Raw genomic sequence first — 10,623 nt, 5'->3', positions numbered from 1 at the left:
GTGTGTGTGTTTTCTCTGGATATAGTTGCAGAGAGAAAGGAACAATCTAACATTTTCTCTCCTCTGACCTCAGGCCTCAGGAGAGGAAATGGGACCAGACAAATCCTGACCAGGACTTATCAGATCCTGTTTGGTGGGTAGACTTTAGCTGCCACCAGGGAGCCCATAGGACGCAGGGTTCCAGGGGCATTTGTAAGATGTAAATTGTCCAGCTCCTGTTAATCCAGTAAGAAATAGACAATATTAACTTGAGATAAGAAAATTATCTTAAAGATAAAGAGAAGCTCATCCATCCTTTCTGTCTATCCTGTGTTCAAAGCCAAACGCTGTGACCTTTGCCCCTTTGATTCAGATCTCTTGCAATAAAATCACTTAGTTGCAATTTGATATTATTGTTGCCTCCCAAGTCTCAGAAAGCATTATTTTGGTAACAAGTGGAGTCTATTTTCAACAAGTTGTAAAAGCATGTTGTGATACTCTTTCCACCTTTAGCTTAATTTAAAAATAAAATTCCATTTACATTTTACAATGTCCAAAAACACATGGCCCCATCTCAGCAACTTGTGAGAAATGGAAAAGCTTCCGCCCACGTTCCTTCAGCACTTCTCCCCTTATTTTTGGCCAGTACATTTGTAGACATGAGCCAGAATTCTATATCATCTAGAGAAGAGGAGAATATGGATAACTTCTTTGTGTGTGTGTGTGTGTGAGAGAGAGAGACAGTGTTTCCAAATTGTGCACAAACTCCTTAAGTGAGAGAAAAACGTGCTAGAAATTAGAACAAATAACAAAAACAAAAAGCAGCAATTCTATACTATTACGGTTGCATAGTTAAGCAGATTGAATCATGTAATTAACCATTTGCCCTTATGTATCTGGAAAAAAAAGGAAACAAAAACCCAAAACGCAGGGATTCTTACATTGCAAAAGCTAAATAACTAATATGTTATCAAGATGCTGCCTCTGAAAAGGTGTTCAGTGGTCCAATATTACTTTAACCAGTGTGTGCTCACAGTCATCCAATTCATTCCCTCGCATCCAAACCGGCGACCCCCACCTTCCTCTCATACAATGCTTGCAGAATCTTCTCCTTGGTGTCTTGTAATGATACTGAACTGAATCCCTGGACTATAGGCTTCTCACAGAATTGTAGTATTTCTTGCTGTTGTCTGCTCTTTCTGTTTCAACTATCTCAGAGGGATAATTTTCAACCTTCTAGACCAGAGCCTTTTCCCTCCAGTATCTATCTGATTGACAGCTTAACTATGGTAATTCATTGCTGGCTTGCATTTTTCTGACTTAACGCACATCTAAAGAATCACCATGGAGAAAGGGGGGAGGAAAGTAAAAATTAAAAGCTCTGACACATTCACATCATTTGTAACTACAGAATCATCACGTGTCCTAAATTAATCTAATGGCATCTCATTTTTTCATTGTATTTCTGTTTTAGCTAATATATTTAATGACACATAAGGCTTGTACATATTTATGGGGTACAGTGTGATATTTCAATGCATGAACATGATGTGAAATGATCAGATCAGGATAATCAGTATATCCATCTGCGTATGTATCATTTCTCTTTTGCTAGGAAGATCCACAAAGCACACTTCTAGCTATTTGAAAATATGCACTACATTGTTCTTTTTATTTATTTATTTTTATTTTTTGAGACAGAATCTCACTCTGTGTCCTGGGTAGAGTGCTGTGGTGTCATCATAGCTCACAGCAACATCAAACTGTTGGACTCATATCTGAGTCTGAATTCCTTTTCAGAGGCAGAAAGGAGTAAAAGTGATTCTCCTGCCTCAGCCTTCTGAGTAGCTGGCACTACAGGCACTTGCCACCACACCCATCTGGTTTTTCTATTCTTAGTAGAGACAGGGTCTCTTTCTTGCTCAGGTTGGTCTTGAACTTGTGAGCTCAAGGGATCTGCCTGTCTTGGTTTCCCAGAGTACTGGGAGTACAGGTGTGAGCCACTGCCCCTCCATTGTTCTTAATTACAGCCACTCTGCATTGCTCAGGAATACTGGAGCTGAGTCCTCTGTCTATTCTGTCTCTGTCAAGCAATCTCTGCCTTTTGGCACCATTTCTATCCTCCATTCTCCCTTCTACTTCTGTTGAGAGCAAATTGCTAGCTCCTCTGAGAGCAAGCAGCACTGGTCCTTCTGTGCCTGGCTTCCTTCCGCTTGTATAAGGACCTCCAGGCTCATCTACGTTACTGCAAATGACAAGACTTTGTTCGTTTTCCGTGTCTCTGTAGGATTCCATTGTGTGTTATGTAGTACCTTTTGACTATGACAAAATTATAATGATTTTTGTTTGTGATGAATCAAATACCAAATTTATTTTGGAAAAAAACATATAGCCTCTCTCCTACCTTCATTCTGATAAGCTATTTGGAGAACATGAAAGTTTCAGAATTTTACGTCTTCCAGAGATACCCATGAGTGTGTATCTCATGTGAATACATGAATGCCATTTATCTTATGTGTATCTGGAGAAAAACAGATGTGCAGAATGATTTTATTAAAGAATGAGGCTAACACTCAACAGAAAAGTTGTCCAAGAAATATATAAGCGGATGTGAATTTATTGCAGGCTGTCCGTCTTTCTATCTTGGTTTGTCTGTGATGGACAACCAACCTCATTTTGGTATTTAGCATGTAAGATCCTCAGATATTCTTAGTCAACGTTTGTATATGCCCATAAATAACATACGAGATTATGCATCAGGAGTTTTATTTCTCTCTGGTTTTCACCCCTGCCTTTTTTCTTATGTTAGACAAAATATTTTATTTTAGTTACTGTCACATTACCCCTGGGTTATTAACCAAGGTTAATCTGCACATTTCAGGATTTTGTGGAGAAAGTTTATAACTACATTTAATATTATTAAAATATGACTTATGCTTGTAGGGGCAGCTTTTAGCACAGACACAAAGATTGATATGCAGCATATTGCATTCTAAATCACAGGTGAAATGAAATAGCTCCCCTGGGTTTGATTTGTTCCCTGTGCCGATCACAGGGATTGATGCAGATAACCGCGTGATCAGCAGCACTGAAATCGGTATTGATCTTCATGATGGCTGAGGGGAAAGATGAGCAATCACAGCTCCCTTGACAGTTTAGACTTACCAAAAAAATAAAAAAATAAAAAGCCTTTGACAAATTTGAAAGCTTTGATATTTTTCTCTGGGTCCGCTCTGCCTCCAACCATTACCAAAGGACAATTATCTTCCTCCCTTTTAAATATCCTGAATTTATGACAGATGAAGATAGATGAGGTAAAATTACACAGAAATCAAAAATAATTATTCTAATGGAAGAAATAACAATCTCTCCATGAAATATAAAAACAGTTGTGGGGAGGCGCCTGTGGCTCAGTGAGTAAGGCGCCGGCCCCATATACCGAGGGTGGCGGGTTCAAACCCAGCCCTGGCCAAACTGCAACAAAAAATAGCCGGGCGTTGTGGCGCCTGTAGTCCCAGCTACTTGGGAGGCTGAGGCAGAAGAATCGCTTAAGCCCAGGAGTTGGAGGTTGCTGGAGCGACTCCACTGCACTCTACCAAGGGCGAAAAAGTGAGACTCTGTCTCTACAGAAAAAAAAAAAAAACAGTTGTGAAAAACAAAATATCATGGTGGCAAAAAAAAAAGCACTAAAAATAGAGACTAAAAACAAGGGCAAACCCTCAGTCAGGAGAGAACTTGGGTGGTCCGACCACAGATTCTCAGTTTATAGTTACATTAAAGTGACAGCAACCTTACAGAATCGCAGGGTTCTTGGAAATATGAATAAAAGTGATGTCAGTGATAGAACATTCTAAATGTCAAAGTTACACCTTAATGCAGTGCTTTTCAGCCTTTTAAAAAACATCTCACAACACACTTGAAACTATAGTTAAACTTCCTCAGCACACTTAAATGAAGTTGATGAGAAAAAGAGAAAGAGAGAGTAAAAAAAAGAATATACTTACTGCACTTTGAGTTTTTTTTGAAAATAATTTAATGAATGATTTTTAAAAATTTTGGTGACATGCTGGTGTGTGCCATGTATAGTGGTTGAAAATCACTGCCTTAATTAATATAAAGTAAAACAGCAATTAGTGAGCACTTGCAAAGCAGGAGTTGTCTGATTTGGCCAATAAAGGTTGGCAGGAATTCAGCTCCCACTCCCTCACCCTAGCTCTATGAATCAATCCTAATCAGTCCCATATCAATTACCAAAAAAATCAACTTTGCACCCACCACTTAATTGACAAATCACTGCAAATCGTTTAACTCATATTTGACCTGATTGCTGGCCTTGGGGTCCTCTCAGAATTTCTAGAACTGTTAGTTAGTATTTGCCACGGAGTTTTTTTTCTTTGTTTTCTAGGACTGTGGAGTGGGAATTTCTACACTTGAAAGTTATGACATTTTAGAGAAAATTACATTTTTCAAGTTTATATACTAATTATTTATTTCATCCACAATATTTAGAAATAGCAGCATCTTAATAATGATTCTTGTGCTCAGAAAAAGAACAAAGGTTTCTGTCTAAGCATAGAACCCAGAAAAAGTTCAAGTCATTGTTCAAAAGCCTGCTCTTAATCTCACTGACCCACAAATGCTTTGCTAAATCAGGTAATCTTGGTCCTTGTTCATAGCAGCCTCCATTAACCAAGCCCTTGGCTTCAACCTAGGAAGACACTTCAAAAACATTGACTCCAAAGTGATTACTCCAAACAAACTATATTTGACATACATTTTTTTAAAACCATGAGTTACCCCTTTTTTATTCATCTTGTAGTCTCATTTTCAAATGGAAATTTTGGAAATGAAACATCTCAGGCTAATTAAAATTATTTTGAAGTTATTCAGCTTTTCAGTTTTTATTAAAGAATAAAATCCTGTATCATGCACACCTCCAGACAGTCCATGAAAAGTGTTAGAAAGCAAAGACCACACGATGCCATTTACAAGTCATCATTTACTGTAAAGCGTACTTATGTAAGCTCTGCAGTAATTTTTCTTAAAACTGGCTAAGAAAAGGACTCTTTAAAAGAAATAAACTAATTGCTTGAGCTCAGAGTTTTGAGACCAGCCTGAGCAAAGCAAGACCCCATCTTCACTAAAAATAGAAAAGCTAGCCAGGTGTGGTGGCAGGCACCTGTAGTCCCAGCTACTGGGGAGGCTGAGGTAGGAGGATCACTTGAGCCCGGGAGTTTGAGATTGCTGTGAGCTATGACACCAAAGCACTCCACCCAGGGTGACAGAGTGAGACTCTGTCTCAAAATAAAATGAAATGAATGAAATAAAATAAAATAGAAATTTTACATGTGATTATAAAGCTTCTAGAAAGAGAAACAGAAAGTGAAACTTCTATACAGTTTTGGAGGTATGGACTTCACAAATAGAAAATTTTCCTGTTTCTCTGTCTCTTTCTCTTCACCCCCCCCCTTATATTTTCTTCTTATTTATTTATTTCAGATTAATATGAAGGTACAAATGATCAGGTTCCATTGTCTGTGTTCGTTAGGTAGAGTTCCAGCTGTAGTTGAGCCCTTCCCCCAGGTGCTGTGCCGCAGCCCCTTACACTGGGCCGCGGGCCAGGCGAGAGCACCCAAGCCCCGCCCTCCTCTTTCAGCCCCTCCCCCCAGTTGAATTTAATTCAGTTTTTTTGTTGGGCATGTATTAGTTCATCTACTGGCTTCATATTAGTATTGAGTACATAGGATACCTGTTTTTCTATTCTTTTGATACTTTACTGAGGAGAATGTCCTTCAACTCCGTGCAGGTAAAAAGTGTAAAGTCTCCACGTGTTCTGGCGGCTGAACAGGGCTCGAGGGCACATGGCACACACGTGCTGGTTTGTTAATCTATTCACCTGTAGCGGCACTTGGGTTGACTCCATGTACTGGGAATTGCCAATCTGTCATATTTTCTATCAGTAAAGGGAACTTTACATTCCTGCTGAGAACAAACAGGAGACATTAAAAGAATTGGAGTAAGAAACTATCAGTAAATGGTCTTTGCTTGTTAAGAATGCCAAAAAAAATAAAAAATTTTTCATTAATCAGGCAATGCCATTGATTGCTCTAGTAAAGAGAAATTAGCTTTTCCCAGAGCTCAGGCTTGTTTGTTTAGGAGTCACAACTTTCTCAGTATTAACCCTTTCTGACGGTATTTTTAAAATGCAGTACATCTTTCCTGCTTTCTCAAACAGAGACCAATTTACATGAGTAAATTTGCCTTAAAGACTCATCATTATGGCAATAGTTACCATGAATATCATAATGAGGATCTTTATAAGTGGCATTTTAATATCTATCATTATATAATTTATAGAAAATGTGATAATAATTAATACATTTCTTTCAGTTGACTGAATGCTAATGAAAATACAGATAAGAAAAGCAATGTAATATTTCTTTAAAAAATTTGAATGAACTGGCTCACTCTCATTAGACTGTGTTTGCAGTTATTTTAAGAATAAAAATGAAAATGTAATCTCAACTGTTATTTCAATATATGAAACTATCTACCTTTGTTTATTTACGAGTTTAAGTTGCTTTTTGTGCATAACGAGGGGAGGTAGATTGGAGCCCTCATCTCTTGAGGCCAAAGAAACTGAGGAAGGAATTTCATTCCTTAATTATTAAGCCTCTTTCTCAGCATTCAACTTGAAGGAAAATAAGATGATTAACAATTCCACTTATTATTACTATGGAACTGTGCATACATGAAAAATAGTGACCAGAGATTTTTATCTGCTGTTCACCCTCATACTCTGTGACTTTGCCTCCAGCATGTGCTGTTTCTGAGCCTCCCCACGGCCCACAACCTTATTTTGTGCTTTTCAAAATGTTTTTCACTCTTACGTGTAAAGCTCAAAATTATTTCTCCCATGCATCCCATCTAAAACAGCTAGTTTCTCGTGTGTATTTTTATAGGACTTTTCGCGTATGTACCATCATAGCGCTGGGAACTTATATTCCATTTTTTTGCACATGTTGCAAAAATGTGTTTCTCTAGATATACTCCTTGAAAGGGGACAATTTCTCTCTTCTGTGCTTGACAGGGCCTGGTATATAGGAAATACTGAACACAGTTTTGTTGAATATATGAATAAATAAATGAACAATTGGATATATAATTGAACACCATTTCATGTTTAATGAAAATCTCTGACTTGTCAATCCAGGAGAGATTACCTACAATAAGTTTTTGCCTACTTTGCAAGCATTTTATTCAAATTCTGGTTCTATTATTGATTCACTTACTTCCCAATCTATAATAAGACACTGCTAGAAATCAGCATTGAAAGACACCTTTGACCGTGGAGATGGTGTGAAGCTGAATTAAAAAAAACACATGGTCTTCCTAGAATACTACTACTTCTAAAGAAAATTAAAAACATATTCTACTTTAGATAAAATTGTCTTTTTCATGTCTATTTTATACTTTCATTTTCTTTCCTGTTTCACATAGTAGCCATAATAACTATTTAAATACTCTGAAAATGGTGTGTTTGAGCACCTGCCCTCCTTTCTTCTCCTGATCCATAAGCAGCTGGGTTATGAGTGCAGAACTAGTTAGGAATTCCCTGCAAATTAGTGGGTGTGGTGATACCCCCGTAGCCCCAGCTACTCTGGAAGCTGAGGCAGGAGGATGGCTTGAGCCCAGGAGTTTGAGGCTGCTATGAGCTAGGCTATGCCATGGCACTGCAGCCTGGGAGACAGACAGAGACGTCATTCTTTCAAAGAAAGAGAGAAAGAAAAAAGAGATTACCCCTAAACAGAGAAGACAGCTGGCAAATTGCATATAGTTAAGTCACTGGAGAGGCTAGACAAATGGGAACCTGGAGGGAAAAAAGACATGAGAGAATAGGAAAATGTATGAAGAGTTGATGAATAATTGTTTAGAATTTAAAGGTGTGATTTTTTTTTTTTTTTTTTACAGTTTTTGCCCAGGGCAGGGTTTGAACCCACCACCTCTGGTATATGGGGCCGGTGCCCTATTCCTTTGAGCCACAGGCGCCACCTTGAAGGTGTGATTTTTAAGCATAGATAAGGCAAAAAAAAAAAAAAAAAAACTGAGAAGAGTGGAAAATCTGTGGTGTTCTTCCAATTTTTCCAAAGCCCCCGTGAATTCTGACTGTTCTCTGTTCCCTATCTTCATGTACGTACACACACATTCCTGCTCTCACTTCCCACGAGGAGCGAAGTGTAACTGTAGATGCTCTTATGTGATGTGCCCGATCTACCACAGCCAGCAAATAATTAGTATTGAGTTTCTTTCCCTTAAGATTCCTGGTGGCCCATTCTGGGACTGTATTTTATTCAATCTTGTGTTTCCAGCGTTTAAACCCAAGTACACAGAATTATACGTAATATTTAGAAAGTCCTCAGCATCAGAACAACCAGCTTTTTAAAACACGCTCACACGAGTGTGTATGTGAGTGTGTTTGTACACACACGGTACATATAAATAAACTGAGTTGTCATAATGGCTTTTAGTAACTGAAACAAATCTTACATAGTGACTTTTAGAGGCTAGACACATTCACATGTGTATGCTGCATGTATGTGTATGCACACACCCAAGCACAAAAAATATAGTATTACATCTTATAAACTAATTTTGCATAATGTCTTCTATTAACTAAAACAAACTTGACTAAATTGCTTTTAGAAAGTAGGGATTCATCACACTTCTCAGCTTCAAGGTCATTCAGTTGCCTCATTCCTTTGGAGAACTGTTTTTCAACCTTTTTTTATCTCACCGCACTTGAATCTATAGTTAAACTTCTGTGACACACTTAAATTATGTTGATCAGGAAAAAAAGTAAAATATATACACACACACACACACACACACACAATGCTTTGAACTACTTTTGAAAATAATTTAATCAATAATATTTCAAAAATTTCTTGGCACACCCAAGATCCTCTCAGGGCACAGTGCCATGGTGCACCTGTTGAAAATTACCACTTTAGAGGGAAGGAACTTGATCTCCCTACTTTATGTGAGAACATCTTATACTTGTGCATTAAAAAGTCCTCAAAACCAGCCTTCATGATGTCTTACTTTGTAAACCTTATCTTACACTGTATGTTACCTTGCAATATCTTATACATTACCTTACTTACTTTGTTTTTGTCAAAACAAAACCGTATGCACTTAAATATTATGCAAATGACATGTTTACTGATTAAGCATACTAAATGGTGTCTTCTATTTCCTTCTTATGTGTTTTGTTCTCTGATATAAGACCTACATCCCCCTTTAAATTGGCTAAATTCTTGCTAATGGAAACACTTAACAATGAGAAGGGTTTTTTTTCTTTTTCTTTTATTTTGAGACAGAGTCTCACTCTGTCACCCTGGTTAAAGTGCTGTGGCATCATGATAGCTCACAGCAACCTTAAACTCCTTGGCTCAAGTGATCCTCGTTCTTCAGCCTCCTGAGTACCTGGGACTATAGGATTCACCACCAGGCCCAGCTAGCTTTTCCATTTTAATAGAGACGTGGTCTCACTCTTGGTCAGGCTGGTCTCTAACTCCTGAGCTCAAGGGATCCACCTGCCTTGGCCTCCTCTAGTGCTGGGATTACAGGCATGAGCCTGCAAATTTTTTAAAGGTATTTTAATGCCTTTAATTGTCAAATATGATACATAAAAATTGGTCCCAAAGTGTAAAAAATCACAATAAGATTATTTTTAATATTTTTTTCTGTTTTTGAAATAAGTAATATACAAAGGCTTCATCTTAAAACAGATGAGGTAATTTTCAGTAATCTTTATCTTCATTTGAAATTTCCTGAGTGATGCAGAAAAATATTTTCTATTCAACCTTCTAGCCTCAGTTTCTCTATTCCTGGAAAGAGAATTGATTGGCCTCCCTTAAGTGTTTAAGATTTAATTAGTTTATACTTGAAAAGTGCATTCCATGTGAAAGGTCCCATTAAAATGCAAAGTGTTATTAATCAGTGAATGCCAGAATCAGCAGTTTTCTTTTACTCTATAAACTCCTAGTAACTCTTTAAATGAAATACTAAATTAAATGACCCCCCTTTCCCTTTTCTTTAAAATTCTCTTTTATGCACATTTTCCAGCCTGTCTTTAAATGTTTGCTACAAACCATTCTTTTTTTTCTTTTCTTCTTTATAAAGAATAGAACCTTATACATTCAGGAATGCAGTTTTTGTAAGTATGTTTTTATCTTTCCTCTCTTTCCCCGAATCTGTGTTCTTTGCAGCATCTTTGTAACACAATTGATTGCATTCATCAAGTAACCTGCTAGTGGATCAGACTGTGCCTATGAATTGTGACTCCACTGATGGATTTGCAAAAGAAAGGAGTTATTTGTACATTTATTTTATGAAATATTAACTATGATAATTCAGCATAAATTCCCAATATTTATATAGGTGATGCTTTCACTTCAAGAGAGAAAGTAAAAGATCATGGTTTTGGCTCCACCATGGAGCTGAGGCAAGTAACTGCACGCTTTAGTTAGAATTAGTGCCTCACATGTGTGAATACGGAGACAGAGAACTTCATTCACTGCTGTGTCCACAATTCCTAAGTACGGACTGTGCTTACCCACAGTACGATCTTAAGTATTCTAT

General features: G+C 37.5%; 1 non-coding gene across 1 annotated transcript; it reads left to right on the top strand.

Moving 5' to 3' along the window:
* Nucleotides 1-811: 811 nt before the first annotated feature.
* On the top strand, nucleotides 812-877 carry LOC111726344. The gene has a single exon (XR_002774146.1). It is a non-coding gene; the product is annotated as a small nucleolar RNA SNORD77 (small nucleolar RNA).
* Nucleotides 878-10,623: the final 9,746 nt, after the last annotated feature.

This window comes from Otolemur garnettii, unplaced genomic scaffold, assembly GCF_000181295.1.
Source record: "Otolemur garnettii isolate 467f Iridium unplaced genomic scaffold, OtoGar3 scaffold00061, whole genome shotgun sequence".
NCBI classification, from domain to species: Eukaryota; Metazoa; Chordata; class Mammalia; order Primates; family Galagidae; genus Otolemur; species Otolemur garnettii.
Note: the sequence above shows the minus strand (reverse complement) of the source record. Positions and strands in the feature narration are given on the sequence as shown.